We start from the raw sequence: 17,613 nt of genomic DNA, 5'->3' as shown, positions 1-17,613 counted from the left end.
AGAGACGGCACACAGGCTGAATATTAGCAAAATGGCCAAAGGGCATCTTTGTAGCTAGGGACTTGTCCAAAGTTCAGGGCCTCTGGAAATGCTTCTGTGGTAATTGGTATATCTGGGGAGGAGGAAAGATGCCATTTCTTACCCTCCCCAAAAAAAGTTAAAATAAACTTGGTACCCAGACAATTGCCTAGAAACCAAGAGACAATAAGAAGTCCATCAAGGAAGTTAATTGGTTCAAGATTTGGCACTGATTGGACATATCAGATTCTATCCCTCAAGTGCTCTGCTCTGCGATGACTGTAACTCTGAAACTACTGATAACCCTGACAGTGATAAATTTGTGGTATTTTCATGACATTTCCTTTGCTTTCCTTTGAAGCATAGTCGACTAAATAGAGTCAGGGAATCTTGCTGTGTTAGAGGTCCTCATTTGGGGAGAGTCATTGTGGAGATCTTTTTCCTCTTAGTTTTAAGGATATTAATTGTCAATTTAAAATTGTTGTCATAGTGTTAAGTTAGAAATACTCTAAAGCATTACCTGGGAATGTTTCTCTCTCTCTCTCCATATATATATATAAAAATAATGACCTGGGTAAGATTATAAGGAGTCTTGCAACTTTATCAAAAGGTACCATTTTTCTCTAGCCCAGATAATTCTAAAACATCACCCAAAAGAAGTGTATCTTTTACTTACACAACCTTTTGTGGATACTGCCTTCTTTCTTCTTCGGTTTTTAAAGGCAAAGAGAAAAAGTTTCAGGGGGTTGCCTTTGATTGTGAGCTACATTACATTTTTTTTCACAGTGAGAAATAGATCTGGCAGCCTGTTGCTTAGAGGAGGTTTGGTTTGATAACTTGAAAGCAGAGCAAGGAGTCATTGATTGAGGCACTAGAAGGGAAATCAAGAAATTGTGGAGTTCAGCTATCTCATTCTACAGATGAGAAAACTAAGGCCCAGAGAAGTTAAGTGACTTTCCCAAATCATCCAGCAAGGTCACTTTTGGCTCAGGGTATGTGAGTGCTTTGTGTTTAGAAAGTTAGTTCGACCCATCACTCTTCCAGAACTCCACAAAGTCCCAATCTCTGTAGAGCACATGCTTCTGCTCAGTGGTCTGTTTGTGAATCTCTGGGGAAGGATCTTGGTGTCACTTCCAAGGCATTGGGAAGTGGATCAAAATCTTCACAACATTTGGACTTATTTGGACACCCTTCGGTGGTGGTGATCCAAGTCTTTTGTCTACTCAGCTTACCTGCCCATGAGCAAGTATCTTCCCTTGATTTTAGAGAATAGAGTCCAGTGGAGTTTGGGAGAAGACACTTACTTTTCAGAAACTTGGTTCTCTGTCTTACGCTCGCCTCCATCAGATACGAGTTTTGAAGTCAGAGCCCTTGGTCTGAGATCATGACTAGCTATGGCATAGCTTTCAGCAGAACATTCTAATTCACCTTTGCTAAAGTAAGACTGTGTGGGTTGCCCACCTTTTGTCAAAGTTAATAATTAACATGTATATCACACTTCCCACTTTGTAAAGGTCTTTACCCAACTTTATTTTGTTTTGATTTTCACAACAGCCTTTTGAGTATTATTTTTTTTAATATTTTTTAAATTTATTTATTCATTTTTTTATTGGCTGCGATGGGTCTTCGTTGCTGCACGCGGGCTTTCTCTAGTTGCGCGAGCGGGAGCTACTCTTCAGTTGTAGTGTGAGGGCTTTTCAGTGCAGTGGCTTCTCTTGTTAAGGAGCACAGGCTCTACGTGCATGGGCTTCAATAGTTGTGGCATGTGGGCTCAATAGTTGTGGCTTGCAGGCTCTAGAGCGCAGGCTCAGTAGTTGTGGCACACGGGCTTAGTTGCTCCACAGCATGTGGGATCTTCCCGGACCAGGGATCGAACCCGTGGCTCCTGTATTGGCAGGCAGATTCTTAACCACTGCACTACTAGTGAAGTCCTTGAATATTATTATGATTATATAAAATTGCAGAAACCTGGAAATTCAGGCCTAGAGAAGTGAAGTAACTTGTCTCTCAGCCTTGGGTAGGAAAGTGGATGGACTAAGAATGTAAGTTCAGGTCAACTTGACTCCAAATCCAGTTATCTTAAAAACTGCCTTTAAAAAGTTTATTCTTTTCCACTTCTGGATAGAATTAGAGCTATTTGCCTCCTAAACACTCATCATAATTTATCTTTAGAAAACCCAACTATCCTGGAATTCTTTTTTTTTTTTTTAATTTATTTTTGGCTGTGTTGAGTCTTTGTTGCTGTGCATAGGCTTTCCCTAGTTGTTGTGAGCGGGGGCTACTCTTCGTTGCAGTGCACAGGCTTCTCATTGTGGTGGCTTCTCTTGTTGCAGAGCACAGGCTCTAGGCACACGGGCTTTGGTAGTTGCAGCACTCTGGCTCTGGATCATGTGCGCTTCGGTAGTTGTGACACATGGGCTCAGTAGTTGTGGTGCACAGGCTTAGTTGCTCCGAGGCATGTGGGATCTTCCCAGACCAGGGATCAAACCTGCATCCCCTGCATTGTCAGGTGGATTCTTAACCACTGCATCATCAAGGAGGTCACTATCCTGGAATTCTTGATTCAGAGTTGCTGCTAGTAGTATTAGGTTTGGATAAGTCCTACCCCTTCACTTGAGGACAAAGATGGGCATGTAGACTGCTGTGATCTCAGAAGGGATGAGCTCTATGGCTAGAAAGACAGAAATCTTGCAGCGTCTGGGGAAATGAGAAGAAAGAGAAACAGAAGACCCAGTCACCCCATTTATGGGGGAGGGGGATGAAGAAATGGCTGCTGGTTGCAAACCAGGGCACACAGGCCTCTCAAGTACCTGTTTCACCTAAGCCCTGGTGAGAATTCCTGGCTTAGCTAAGGCTGGGGGACAGAACCCTGTAGGTTTAAATTATTTACAGAGCTGACTGCTGGGTGATATGCTTTGGGGAGTAAACTTTTTTTTTTTTAATATTTACTCTTATTAGAGGCACTGTCTATACCAGGGTTTTTCTGGTTTTTATGGAAGTATAGTTGGTGTACAATATTATATAAGTTACAAGTGTACAATATAGTGATTGGAAATTTTTAAAGGTTATACTCCATTTGTAATTATTATAAAATATTTGCTATATTCCCCATGTTATATAATATAACCTTGTAGCTTATTTACACATAATACTTTGTACCTCTTAATCCCCTCCCCCATCTTGCCCCTCCCCCTCCCATTGGTAACCACTAGTTTGTCCTCTATATCTGTGATTGTTTCTTTTGTGTTACATTCACTAGTTTTGTTGTATTTTTTGGATTCTACATATAAGTGATGTATGTGTCTTTCTCTGTCTGACTTATTCCACTGAGCATAATACCCTCCAAGTCCATCCAGGTTGCTGCAAACTGCGAAATTTCATTCTTTTTTATGGCTGAGTAATATTCCTGTGTGTGCGTGTGCGTGTGTGTGTGTGTGTGCACACGCGCGCGTGCATGCCACATCTTCTTTATCCATTCATCTGTTTATGGAAACTTAGGTTTCTTCCATATCTTGGCAATTGTAAATAATGCTGTTATGAACATTGGGGTACATGTATCTTTTTGAATCGGTGTTTTTTTTATTCAGATATATTCCCAGGAATGGAATTTCTGGGTCACTTGGTAGTTCTGTTTTTAGTTTTTTGAGAAACCTCCATACTGTTTTCCCCAGGGGCTGTACCAGTCTACATTCCCACCAACAGTGTTTGAGGGCTCCCTTTTCTGTGTATCCTCATCAACAGTTGTTATTTGTGTTCTTTTTGATGATGGCCATTCTGACTAATGTGAGATGATATCTCATTGTGGTTTTGATGTGCATTTCCCTGATGATTAGTGATGTTGAGCATCTTTTCATGTGCCTGTTGGCCAGCTGCATGTCCTCTTTGGGAAAATGTCTATTCAGGTCTTCTGCCCATTTTTTAATTGAGTTGTTTGCTTTTTTGATATTGAGTTATATGCACTGTGTATATATATTGGATATTAACCCCTTATCTGTCATATCATTTGCAACTTTTTTTTCCCATTTAATGGGTTGTCTTTTCATTTTGTTGAAAGTTTTCTTTGCTGGGCAAAAGCTTTTAAGTTTAATTAGGCCCCATTTGTTTATTTTTGCTTTTATTTCCTTTGCTTTATGAGACAGAACCAAAAAAAAAATATTGCTACAATTTATGTCAAAGAGTGTCTTGCTTATGTTTTCCTCTAGGAGTTTTATGGTTTCCAGTCTTATATTTAGGCCTTTAATCCATTTTGAGTTTATTTTAGTATATAGTTTTAGAGAATGTTCTAATTTCCTTATTTTACATGTAGCTGTCCAGTTTTCTCAGCATTACTTATTGAAGAGCTGATCCTTTCTCCATTGTATATTCTTGCCTCCTTTATCATAGATGACCATAAGTACATGGGTTTATTTCTGAGCTCTCTCTTCTGTTCCATTGATCTATGTATCTGTTTTTTGTGTCAATACCATACTGTTTTGACTACCGTAGCTTGGTAGTATATTCTAAAGTCAGGACACGTGGTCCCTCCAGTTCCATTGTTCTTTCTCAAGATTTTTTTGGCTATTTAGGGTCTTCTGTGTTTCCATATAAATTTTAAAATTATTTGTTCTAGTTCCATGAAAAATGCCATCGGTATATTGATAGGGAATGCATTGAATCTGTAGATTGCCTTGGGTGGTATGATCATTTTAACAATGTTAATTCTTCCAATGCAAGAACACCATATATGTTTCTATCTCTTTGTATCATCTTTAATTTCTTTCATCTGTATATTTAGTTTTTGAGTACAGTTCTTTTACCTCCTTAGGTAGCTTTAAATACATACCACGGATTCACTTCCCATCAGATATTAACTTTCTACAGAAAACTTTTTGTTGTTCTGATTAAATTGTCCTCAGTTGGCCAATCTGTGAAATGAGAAGGACATTTTCTCCTTTTTTTTTTTTTTTTTTCCACTTGTATGGCGCTTCTATAGAGAAAGGAGTGACAGAAAACATTAGGGTGATTACAACTGTTTCTCATGAGAGCAGAAGGAAGGGAATTCCAATAATTTTCTGATGTTTCATTAAATTTGTCTTCTGTGTGTTCACATTGTTTCAGTTTGTTTGCTTTTCCTAGGGAAATAGAATTTTGTCTTCATAATGGCTATTAAGTAAAAAAAACAAAAAACAAAGGAAAGGAAATTAAATATTATGCACAGTTATGTCTCCATACTTAGGAGTTGTAATGCACTTTAAAAAATATTGCTTTTGTGAGAGGGATATGTTTTCTAAGCCTTTCTACATAAAAGTGTATCTATTAATTTATTGGTATATTTTTCCTTGCATGTAATGATATAATTTACCTTTTATTTGTATAGGTTAGGATGCTCAGTGACAGTAGAATTTCAGATAAACAACAAATTACTAGTGTCTGAAATTTAAATGTAACTGGGGATCCTGTATTGTTTCTGCTAAATCTGGCAACTCTTGTATAGGTATATCCCACAGATATTTATACTGATCACTAATTGGCAGTTAAACTAAACCTAAGGGCCGAGTTTGTGCTGTTGCAGAAGTCATACTTTCTCCTAGAGACAGATATGAGAAGTTTTAGCTTTGGCTACTGTGATCTCAAAGATCAGGCAGCTTTCCTGGAAAGATTTTCAAAATCTATTATCATTATAATTGTCATGAAAATATTTGATGAGAACACTGCATCACACTGTATAATAAATTTAAGTAGAAAAGTCAAAGCAGTAGTATTTTCATCAGGCCTTTGGATGTCAGGAGAAAATAGTTCCACACTCAGCGAATATAGATAGGTCTGTTTGGGGCTGTGTTAAATCCAATTGTGTGAAGGTTCTGAATAATCAGGAGTGACAGCATAAGCACTTTCTCTTCAAAGTGATTTTACAGAAAGCATTATTTCCTAAGGAAAGTACACACATAGCTCTCATAATGCTGAAAGAGCACTAATGTATCAATTTATTGGTGCTGATATCATGAGCTGGAGTTGCAAATGGTATTCAGATTTTCAACTTGACTCGCTGTTGCTGTTGAGGGAAGTTCGCATCCCATGAAAAGGCTTATTTCGAAAACTCCTAAAACCCTTTGGTTAGTTCCCATGTGAGAGAGCCTCCAAGACACTTTGCAGAAGGCTCTAACTTCACTGTGCGAAGCCAAGTCAAACATGATGAAAAACAATAGTTTCGTTTTTCTCAATAAAAAGGGGGGAAAAAAAGAATTTGAGTTGGGCTATGTAATTTCAGCTTCCCTAAATAAGTCCTTTGGAAAGTTGTGGGAGGAACAAGTGTGTGATTTTGGTCTTGGCACACAACTTTGGCATTAACTTTTTATGTCTACCATGGATTTTCATAACGGATTTCTTCCCTGTACGATATGTTCTGTCGCTAAGTAATAGGTCTGATGTGGGTGCCAAATTTTTTCAACAACGTTACTTTCCAGAGGAGGGTTAAATAGCTCTCTTAATAACTTGAAAGAAAAAAAAACATTCAAGGTTTACCACACTTCTTAGTCACAGGCTAAATGTTTTCAAGACTTTTATGACTTTGAACCTATTTGGTCTCAAGAGTATCCCCCAAGAATAAAGCATACAGAATTCAAAAGGGAGCACTTCTGTAGTGGCCATAGCACTGTTTGCATTGAAGGGTGTGTGTTCACATTGTCTTTCTGCCGTCTCATGTGCAGAATCTTGCCCAGTTCCATTCTCCACCTGCTCTCTATAAAGCATCTTAGACATATCAAGGGTGCTGACTCATGCATCCCTCATGCTTTCATACAGTTTGTGTTCATTGTGCTACCATTTGCAGAGAAGTAGCAGTCATTCCCCTTCTGACTTTAATGAGTACGGACAGGAAGGTATGTTTTGTGGATGTATTTTCCCTCACCATTAAAAGTGATGCTTCATGTGAGCAGAAAGAGTCATTTTCATTAAAAAGTAAACACAAAATCAATGGCCAGAGCAAATTAATTGCTCTGTGGCTCGGTTCACTCTTGTCTGAGTAAGTTGGCTTCACTCTCTTGTACCTTAAATCTTCCCCGCTCTGCCTACAAACGTGATTGTCTCCCTTATTTAAAATCAGAAAAAAGAGTCTTCTCTCACTCTGTTTGGTTACTATCCATGCTGCTACATCTTGCCACAGAACCTCTTAAGCCAGAAGACAGTGCTTGCTGGAGCCATCATTAATGGTTATGTTACTCTGGGGTAGATCCAGTGATGCTATGTATGAGGTGAAGACTCGCCTTGCCTCTCCATCCTCACCTGAACAAAATGCATTTCTGAGTACACTGGAGATGATGTACATTCTAAGAAGTATACACAGGCTCCTTTCTTACTTTTGTTATTGTTTCTTCTCTTCTAGGTATCTCAGTAACAAAGAAGACACATACATGTAAGTAATGCATTTTTTTTTTGTCCAAAGTTTTCTGAAGAGTTGGAATTCGCATATGTCTGGCTGCTGTGGCCTTTCAAGTATAAACTAATGTTTCAGCTGTGATCCATGGTCAATAGAGGTCATACTTTTTTTCTACCTGTAGTGGTCGGAAGTGGTGCATCTCCACCTGTTTGTACTGAGTGTGTGTTAAAGAGAGTCTAGACATAGTGTGATAAATTCTATCGACTCAAGCCATTCATCTTTAGAAAAATCATAAAATCTGGCCAGGAGGATCAATTAATTACTAACTGATCACCCTTACTCTGGATCCTTCTTAGAAGAGTTGGTATGTTTCTAGGAAACATCACCTTGATTTCTTTTAAACTTTGGTCTCCTTTTCCTCACCACTAGTTCACGATTTAGGCCGGTTTGTACTTGTGTCTGTGGAGCAGAGATACTGACCGGGAACCTAGGTGCTGCCGCTCGACCCTGAGTGTGGCCTTTGGGGGCCCTGGTAAATGGCATGGGTAGTTTGATGTGGAAATGTGCGCTGGATTTATCCTCTGTATTCATTCCCACCTCTCAGGTTCAACTGCTTTCATCAATTGCCTTCATTCGAACTCCACCATAAGTTTACAAACTCACGTCAATGTAAAGTGTTGTGATTTGCATTCTGAGCAATGATGTTTGTGCCTTGAACCTCAGGATGAAACCAATACGTCTTTGATGGCAGGCAGTCAGCGTTCACTGTACTTGACCAGCATATTATTTAGACTTTGAATTGAGTGTCATTAGAATTTGATAACTATTTTACACCACAGATATGTGCTACCTACAAGATGTGTTTGGGCATCCTTCTAAGGCAAGCAATGGAGGTATTTACAGCACAATTTAGGGCCGACAAAGACGCATCCCCCAATTTTGCCTATATATGCTTTGAAAATTTTTGATTTTATGTGAACCATTTGGAGGGAAAAAAAATCTGTGTACCATCAAAGTAGTTTATCTTGTGCCTCAGTTGATTCTTGAAATCTGCTCTTGGGTTTGTCTGTCTGTCTATCTGTATTTGTAGAAAACAAACATAAAAAGCAAAACAAAAACAAAAAAAAAAACAAAAAACCTACCCAATTTGATGGTTGCCTGACTTTTAGGGCCCAGTCCTGCAATCTCTCCACGTGGCTCTCCCATGGGCTTCAAGGACTATTTGAGGAAAGAGGAAAAGTTCAGGCCCGCAATGGACACATGATCAGGACAGCACCTCATCTCTCAACTCATAGTTCCAGTTGGCTGTCCCTCCACCAGGGTAGTCTGTGGCCCTTAGCTTTTTGGGGGTTGTTTTGTCGTCGTCGTTGTTGTTGTTCTTGCTGTTGTCGGTGCATAATTGAGCTCATGATGACTGAGAGATTGACAGTGCAGGAGACTGAAGTCCTCTGTATATCCGCAGGGCAGGCATGGTACAGAGCGCTTCCTTGCACAGCCTTGCCCATGAGCTCGTCCCTGGCCTGGTGGGACCCACTCTAGAGGTGGTAAGTAATTCAGTCTTTCTGCTAGCTCAGTCCTGGGCCTCTCCCGAACAGGGGCGGATGATTGTGCCTACTGTTTATGGTGGTTTGGGGTGTGGACTCCTGGCCACCTGGCAATGTACAGAAAGCCGCTGACTGTTTGCGTTATGACTTGGCTCCTGGATAAGTGGACAAAACCCACTAGTTCAACTCCATTGGATACGAAGAATACCCACCCCTCAACGAATAGGACAGAGACCAGAGATGTTACTTACTATATAGACCATCCATCCATAAGGACCTTTAAGGAATTGTCATCCTTAAGGATAATTTCATTGGCCTATTGCAGAAATAATAACCTGTGGTTGGATTTAAATTCATGGAAAGATTTGGGTGACAGCATGAGAGTGGTAGCTAGTGAAAACAAGTGGCCCTCCAGTAACAGGCAAGAGAACAGCTTGCTCTTTCAGCAGAGGCTTAATGAATGCTATCAGCTATACCTGCTTTCAAACAAAATCAAGATATAGCCAGAGTGGGTGGATTTTGAGTGCGTTTCTAACTATGAAAATCAGCAGGAAAATTCTTAGGGATTAAGCATAATGTAAATGTAGATAGATTTAAAGCTTCCTTTATGTAGTTCCAATGTTAAATTGATGGAGAGATTTAGATCAGAAATCATCTTGGTTTTTTTGGTTGACGTTTACTTTCATGATTTGGGGGAGAGGGTCCAAAATAAAATGGCCCAATGACAAGTGGGGAGAATAGCTACTGAAAAGACAGTTGACACAAAACTTTGCATATGCCAAGGAGAAATTGAATTGTCCAAGTTGCATGTTAGGGAAAGTCTTTTATGCCACTTAAACATGGAGATTGTTTTTGTCACTCACCTTTGCAGATCGCCCATCATATTTCTGATCTTAGCATGTCTACAGGTCCCACAACTTGTGAGGAGGAAGAAAATCAATCAGTTCTTTCTCTAATAACCATCACCCAAGTGACTTCTTCTTTAGGATCTGTCGAATTTTTCTTGAAAACTGAACCATCCTAACTTGCTGATAAGTTTTCTTAAGATGTGAAATTTCAGCTCCTCTTAAATCATCTTGACATCTGTTCTTTAAAAAGTTTCACTATCAGGGAAGTGTGTGAATTCATTTTTGGACTGTCTCGAGACTTCTGCTTTTAGCCAGCGTTAGGGAAACCTTGGTCAAGGCTTGACTACATAATCATCAACAGCTGAAGTCACCTCACATTAGCAGTTTCAATCTGGGCTTCCTAACTGCCCTCACGAGAGATTGTTCCACTTACAAATGAACATGTACAGTTGCAGAATATATTATCAGACCAGAGTGTCAGCTCACAGGTACACCAGTCAGAGGTGCAAGAACTACAAAATGAATCTGAATAGTTGTGACACTTGGTAATATTTTAGGCCACCTTGTCATCTGGCAAGTACAGGTATTGCTCCTTTAAAAAAAAAAAAAATGCTTTGGGTGAGCTAAGCCAGAAATTCCCAGGAAAGGAAATCTGATTGTTAGCTTCAGAGAAATCTACAAGCATGGTCTTTAGAGAACAGAGATTCTCCTGAGTTCCTGGGATATGCCCCCTCTGTATTTGCCATTAACTTCACTTGGCAGGTGGGGGAAGGCAAACAAAGCTCGGGGGCTTCTCCCACGACGTCATCATGACCAATTGGTCAAGGAAGTCTTACATTTGCGATGTTCTTCAGTTGTTGACAGGAAATGTTGCTGCTGGGTTTTGGTGTGTAAACATAAAAGGGAGTTTTTAACTTGCAAGATAGGGATGATGAACTCGAGAAATTTTACACTATGGTGTAAAATTTCAATTTAATTTTTGTGGTTGACTATATAGCACCTGTATTTGGTTGGACACTTTCAAGATTGCTTTTGCTTTGGTGATTCACAAGTTTGTTCTGGTCTCTTTCCTGCTGAAATAGTACTGGGTGGATAAGTATCTTTTTCTTGGAATCAACTGCTGTCTCGGTCTTTATTATTTGCCAAGGACAACGGTTCATTTGCTCCTGACTTCTTAATCTAATTCTGCATGAGTAGTTCTGCATTCACTAAAATGTTAGAAGATGACATATATGGAGATAAAAAAGTAAAAAATACAACGGATAATAATCTTAGCTATCTGCAGCTACTGGGAAGTTTAGCATTGTAGCGTCATCACCTTAGGGACTGTGTCAGCCAGCCACCACAGCACAGACCAGAAAGATACCTGGTCAGCCCTTGGATTGCTTCCAGAGTCAACAAGCAGCACTGCCTCCTGTTCTCATCATTGTTTATATTTCTTATTCTTTTTTTATAGTTTGTTTTTTATTGAAGTATGGTTGATTTACAGTGTTATGTTAGTTTCAGGTGTACAGCACAGTGATTCACATATATATAGATAGATAGATAAAGATCTCTATCTATATATATCCATAGATATATGTATGTATAGATATCTATCTATATACATCTATAGATAGACCAGGTATCTTTTGGGTCTGTGCTGTGGTCGCTGGCTGACAGAGTCCTGAAGGTGATGACGCTATAATACTAAACTTCCCAGTGGCTGGAGATAGCTAAGATTATTATCTGTTGTATTTTTCACTTTTTCATCTCCATATAGATAGATCGATCTATCGATCTATCTATATCTTTTTCAGATTCTTATCCCTTATAGGTTATTATAAAATATTGAGTATAGTACCCTGTGCTATACAGTAGGTTCTAGTTGGTTATCTATGTTATATATAGTAGTGTGTATATGTTAATCCTGAACTCCTAATTTATATTCCTAAATTATATTCCTTATTCTTTATTTTTAATTTATTTATTTATTTATTTTATTGGCTGTGTTGGGTCTTTTTTGCTGTGCGTGGGCTTTCTTTTTAGTTGCAGTGAGTGGGGGCTACTCTTCGTTGTGGTGCACGGGCTGCTCATTGCCGTGGCTTCTCTTGTTGCGGAGCACGGGCTCTAGGTGCTTGGGCTTCAGTAGTTGCAGCACATGGGCTCAATAGTTGTGGCTCACGGGCTCTAAAGCGCAGGCTCAATAGTTGTGGTGCACAGGCTTAGTTGCTCCACAGCATGTGGGATCTTCCTGGAGCAGGGATCAAACCCGTATCTCCTGCATTGGCAGGCGGATTCTCAACCACTGCGCCACCTAGGAAGCCCTCCTTATTCATCTTGTTTAAGTCTCTTCTGCTTGCTTTCTTCCACACTCAAGAACTTCCAAACATGCAAAAATTACAGGTTACTCAGTAAGCAATCAGGAAAATATGTCAGTTTAATCCAACTGAATGTCAGTTTTCCCTAGTAAATAACAAAATGAAATGTGCTTCTGAACCTTCTGGAATTTTTCATTTTAACCCAAATAACCATTAAAAGTGAATTTAGTACATTTGCAAATGTTTGGTTGCAGCAGGCTAATACCTAAGATATAAAATTAAAGGGCTGTATTATTTATAAAGAGATTTTAGTTCTCAATAGTAAAAATATTTCAGTACAAATCAGAATATTTCTTTGAGAACAAATCCTTTGTATCTTTAAAGAAAAAAAAAGTATTTATTGCAATCATTTAAAGCGGACTAGGTTAATATATTCACTTCTTACCCCTAGAGGCTTGGCTTTACATTTGACTTAGAGAAAATTAGTTTTGAGGCCTCAACCTCTTCTCCTTGGGTATTTGTTGATATCACAAAACCAACCCAACAGTTTGTCACAATTATTGCCATTTACTCAGGAGGTCCAAGAACTAGAATCGCCTTATTTTCTCGTTTTCTTTTCCTTTCCTTGAGGCCATTCCTTTTGGTTGTAGACGCTTAGCAACCCCAAACTTGGGGCTCACCCACATGATTTCCACAGTCCAGGAAAACTCAAGAACCATTCTTGGCAACGCTAATGGAAGGTGCTTTGGTTATATAGTTAATGGGTTGCTGTGACAACCCGTGTGACTCAGGGTGTGACACATGGCAAGTATAGTTTCAATTGCTGGCTGGATGTTTCATTAGGACAGACCTGAGAAAAAGCCACACCGAAGTTCTTTCAGTAGGCTTTCATCCAGCCCCTGTCCACCCACGGACAAACAGTCACAAACCAGCGCTCACAAAGTTGCCAGAAGATTCATTTCTTAGCTTGCTGAGGCCACTGGCCATCCCAGACATTAAGCTTGCAGCCGATGAGACGTGACCAAAAGTGCTGACCTCTTCGAGAGCTAATCAATGGACAGTTGTTTATTGAAGACCTACTGAGAGGTTCTTTGCCCTCAAGGAGCTTACAGACTAGGTTCAAGGTTGGGACTGCGGGAAAGTGAGGACATGTAGTCACAGAAAATAATCTGAAAACACAAATGCTAAGTGTACCCTTTTCAGAAGATTTGGCTCATACCTGGAAAGCAGAATAAGCCAGAAATGTAGGAGAGGAGAAAAGAATTAGAGAGACCGGCAGGGTTCTGACACGGTGCTCCAAGCATACAAAAGCAATGAAGGGAGAGGTAAATATTTAACCCCAGGTGCTGAAAATTACCTCTGCTCTTCCTCGCCCCCTTTTCTCACCCAGAGGAACACCTATTTTTTTCCATTAAGATCAGTCAGTCCAAGGAGGTGAAAATCCCCCATACTGTCTGGAGACGTTTGCCTTGTTTAGACTTGGCCTGTGTGTCTAGAGCCAAGCCCTCTGAACTTGACAGGATTTCTCTGTCTCATCATATTAAGATATACATGGATCACACTTGGCCCTGCCAGTCAGTTCTTCCAAGGTAGAAGATGTGCGTAGTCTTAAAATCCACAGTTTGTGGTGGGGATCTGTGAATTCCATTAAAAAACCTGAATATTTAGCTAAGTGTTTCCATCAGAGCATCCAGTTGGTTCAGATTTGCTGTTCATAGACCTCAGGTTTGTGAATTGAATTTGGACAAAAAGTATTTGTGTTCTCATTTCAGAACATAGGTTCAAAGGGGTGTATTGAGATGGTGAATGGCTCTTTAAAATCCACAATCACTACTAGAAAATAAAAATGCCTCGCCTACCAAGTACTGGTGTCTCCTTGATGGATTTATTTTATATTCAGTGAAACTCTTATACATGACTGGGTTCCTCTTTAAAGAAGGGCCGGATGTCTTTTCACGATTTTGAGTCACTTTGAATTCAGTAATAATAATAATAGCGGCCATAGGAAAACTCTAGGTACCGCTAGTTGCTATAGTAGCAGCAGCAGGAGCTACCACCTACTGAGCAGTTCTAATATGACAGGTACTATGTTGAGCGCTTTACACACATTATCTCGTTTAATCTTCTCATCGGCCCCATGAGCTTTGTCCTGCTTGTACCTCCAGTTTAGATGAGGAAACTTGTCTGAGAGGCCAGTAACTTAACTTAGAGAGGTGAGAAAACTTGCAAACTCATCCAGCTGGAAATAGGCAGAGCCAGGACTCAGAGTAGATTGACTTCTTGCATGCACATGAGTACCACACTGTTATCTCCAATATCCGCATTAGGTAATCATTGTGGAGTGCTTACTAAGTGCGAGTTGCTTTTCTAAGCACTTTGTACGTGTTAATTTTTTTTCATCTTTACCACAATCTTGTGAGGGAGGTATTGCTACCATCCCCACTCTACAGGTGAAAACCGAGGCCCAGGGTTCTGCAACTAGCTAGGATGTGGTTGAGCCAGGGTTTAAAACCAACCCACAGAGCCTACAATAAAGACCTTCATTCCTTAGAGTGGCCCTTCCACTCTAAAACAGAGGAAGAAAGCCAAGTGTAACAGTCATTCCTACATCTGACTCAGGTTTTCTTTTACCTTAGAACTATTTTACCCATAAAGGCTTTTAAGCTTGATAAACCAACTCTACAAGAAAGGAGTATGTTATTCCCAGTATATGAAAAACTTTGTTTAAACCAGTAGGCCTAAAATGATCGTTACTTGTATTTTTTAACAACCTAACTTCATTCATCAACGAACTGGCATCCATTTAACATCCTTATTCATTCACCTCAACTGATTTCCATAATAAAACAATAGTTCAACTTGGTTATTTTTGCTTCTAAGATAGTTATGCTCCCCACGCTCGTAGTAATATGTATTTCTTACATGAGCCTGTTTTCCACTGCAGCAAAGCCTTTAACAGACATTAATGACATTTATAGGAAAATTGTACATTAGCATTCTCTTGTCAGATCAACTTGACAATTCGTGTATAACTTTTATTGCCACTAAGAGGTAGGATGATTCAGTATACTGTGGTTTCCCTGAAACCTAACCAAAGACAAACAAACACAACCATGAAAGCTTAAAGTTCTTTAGGGAACCGAAATACATATCAAAAGGATACATAAGAGAATTAAACATCTAGGTGTCGAGTATGCTGGAGAGTACCTGAATTTACGACTGGACTCACAATTACACCAGGTTCTCTCTTTATTGAGATCTGCATCCAAAGGACTAAAAACTGAGCAGGAGCAGAGATGTCAAAGTGTTTCAACTATGAAGCTCTTTCCCTTGTTCTGCTTTGTCGAACTCGTAGGCACGGACTTCAGCTCCTGATGTCTTGCGTAGTTAACAGCCGAGCATAATGCTTACAGGACATGTTGAAGAGGAGAGCAGAAAATGCGGGAGTGTGCAAGATTCAGGTTTGGATTCAGTGAAAGAGACTTCATCCACACATCTTTTATTTTCGCTGTTTTGTTTTGGAGGCGAGAAGGAGGAGACCATATGGTGGACGATCCAGATACCGGTCATACTGGAATCGAAGGAAGGCAGGCTGGAAAGCAGACCACAGCCAAGCCCTGTGCAGAGAGCAGGCAGCTGGGAGTCAGAAAGATTTTATCAGCTTAATGTTTCTAGCGCGTTCTCTGTGTCTGGCGGTGTGTTAGGCACAGTGTAAAACAGAAAGTTTAACTCTTAATCCTCACTCTCCACTAGTTTAGTCTACATCTGAAAAGAAAACATACACCCACTTGAGGACCTTTCAGTAATGAAAGAATTGCAGGAGAATGAAGGCCTGTGACTCAGTTGGATTGTCTGTCTGAGTGGGGAAACCGGGTGGGGAACTGAGCTGGATCTGGAAGGGTAGCGAGGTTTAGGTGTGACCAGGGAGATTGATGGAGGTCTTGAGGGTGATTGTATAGACCTGTTTAACTAGAGCAGATTATTCACAAGAAAAAGAAAGGACGTGAAGAATAGAGGTAAGGTTTTGGCTTTATCTCATAATCACCGGGGAGCCACAGAATAGGTGTGAAAAATACAGTGACCTGTAAACAGTGTTTTTATTGCTGTCATTTAGTGAGCATCATAGGAATCACGTGGTCCAAATTTCATCCCCTTCCCTGAACTCAGACAAAATTCTTATCCTGAGATTGAGGTTCTTTTCTGGTCTTTCCTCTGATCACCTATGTAGAAAAAGTGCTTATTGAGCAGGAAAGATCTAGTCCAAAAAGAGAAGACTGTTCTAATTATTAAAGAAAAAAATGTTTCATTTTTTTCTCTCCATCTTCCCGGTTTGAAAGTCTAATTGTAAGACCAGTGCTTGCCATTTCATTAAAACAGAGGAATGAAGTGAGCAGTGAAACTTGAAAAATACATGTGCACTTTGAATTGCGTGGCTAATGGTTCTTTTTGCTTTCTTTTATTCCTGCTGCTAATTGGCTGGAGGCGAGTGTAATATACTAGGAGCCTGTATCTTTCCCACCCTTTTAAACTCAGCAGCACATAGCTTTCTAAAAATTCAAACCCCGCACTCCCAATCTTGCTCACTCCTTACATAGACAAAGTAAACTGCATTGATTATAACTTCTTCATAAGCACTACGAATTATTTCCCTCACATAGCTGGACAGTACAGTTAGAAGAAAATGATACTCCCTTTTCTCTTTGTTGTTCTTTCTTCATTTTCCAAGAATGCATTTCTATTATTTCACTTAAAGAACACTAGGTCCAGATGAGGCATTCTCACTAGCTGTATGTTCAGAAAAGTCTTCAGTATGTAATGAACCGTATCATGTTAATTTATCTGTCTCTCTTCACGGTGTCTTTTTGTGTCGACAAAACTGAAAATTCACTTTCCCTCACCAAGTTGGGGCGTGGGGATAATTGATTGTTACCAGTCTCTGCTGTTCGTAGACAGGATAACACCAGTGCCTCTAGAGAACAGGTGAAAACTAAACTCTGTCCCCCGAGGCCAGTGAAATAGCTGTTTGGTCCCTTGTGTGAAACTTCCTAATAACTTAACTGGGCAGCCTCTGGGTCCCTGGAGGCTTTCTCCACAAGAGTATTCCCTCTCTTTGTTAAGATTGCTTATTAAAAATGATTTTATAATGAAGTTGCCTCAAATAGCAGCTCTTTTCCTGGTTGTCCTTGAAGCTCTGGTGAAGAATCTTAGAGACAACTGTCTAGGGTTTTCCTCCTTGTTAAAAACTTCTCTCTTACCACTGTTACTCTTGATTTTTAAGAAGACAAAGTCTAACTGACACAAGTCCCTCTCCGGTTGATTATGTCACTTAAAATCCTGTGCAAGGCATTAGTTCTAGTTTAGCTTGTCATTGGGGCTCAGGAATGGAATTGATCTACATGGATTCAGGACATTTAAGTTTGCGGTGGGAACAAGGCCGTCGGGCTTCCCCTGGAAAAAGCAGCAGCCAAGGAACGCGATTGCTAATTCTGCCCTGACTCCATCAAAACGATGATTTCCAATTATTTTGTTTCTTTGGTCCTAGCTGTCTC

This window comes from Hippopotamus amphibius, chromosome 2, assembly GCF_030028045.1.
Source record: "Hippopotamus amphibius kiboko isolate mHipAmp2 chromosome 2, mHipAmp2.hap2, whole genome shotgun sequence".
NCBI lineage: Eukaryota > Metazoa > Chordata > Mammalia > Artiodactyla > Hippopotamidae > Hippopotamus > Hippopotamus amphibius.
The sequence above is the reverse complement of the archived record's forward strand: the minus strand, read 5'-3'. Positions refer to the sequence as shown.